We start from the raw sequence: 906 nt of genomic DNA, 5'->3' as shown, positions 1-906 counted from the left end.
TTGACTCCTCTCATGTGTGGTCCCCATAAAATTCCCACCACCGGAACACCTGTGTTCCGTGATCACAGTCCCTGTTTTCCTCTCCCCTCCTCCCACCGCTGAACACCTGTTCATAGCTGCCTGCTTGTTGTGTCTTTTTCTCCTGGTCCCTTACATGCTGCCCCTCGCTCCTCCTGTAAGTGAAACCAGCCGGTATTTTTCTTTGTGGTAGCAGGGAATCTTTTCGGACTTGAGCTTGCTTCTCTTGCTTCCCAGGACCTTAGCACTCGCCACGGTCCTTCCTGTAAGTTCTCACAGGCCTTCCACGGCAGGGTACCGTTCATCGCTCGGCCTCGTGGCGAGTCCCACCTCCTTGCCGAAGACTTGCCTGGTCGCCCGAGGTAACGGTGCTCCCACTTGCCACCACCGAGCACCAGAGAATTTGTTTTGTGACCTTTATAGATTTATACATTCTTTTTAGATTTGTTTTGGTTAATCTTTTGTCTCTCCTATTAGAATGCGGGGAATTTCTCTTATAACCTGTAACATCACCTGATGTTTTATTTAAGATGTCTTAGCACACACTTTCCCCTTTGCAATGACTCTAGCAGACAAACTGGATTTCCTTGCTGAATCTTTTCTTAGATAAAAGTCCCAAATAGCAGTTAAGTATATCATAACAGCTTCCCGATTCAGCAGGGGAAATTCCCTTCCGACTTGATGCTCCATCATCCTCATCAGTTTCATTACGTAACCCCAGACGCTGCTACAGTTTCCCCTGTCAAGTCTTTATTGCAGACACGGAAAGACGCACACACCTTTCCGTCTAAGCAGACCACTGAGAACTTGCACACATGCCGTCCACTACCATCCGTCGGCCGGAGTTCATCCAGATGGCCACGCTGGCTTCCAGGTAGACTGGAAATA

This window comes from Condylura cristata, unplaced genomic scaffold (assembly GCF_000260355.1).
Source record: "Condylura cristata isolate star-nosed mole 26May11 unplaced genomic scaffold, ConCri1.0 scaffold00022, whole genome shotgun sequence".
Classification (NCBI taxonomy): Eukaryota; Metazoa; Chordata; class Mammalia; order Eulipotyphla; family Talpidae; genus Condylura; species Condylura cristata.
Note: the sequence above shows the minus strand (reverse complement) of the source record.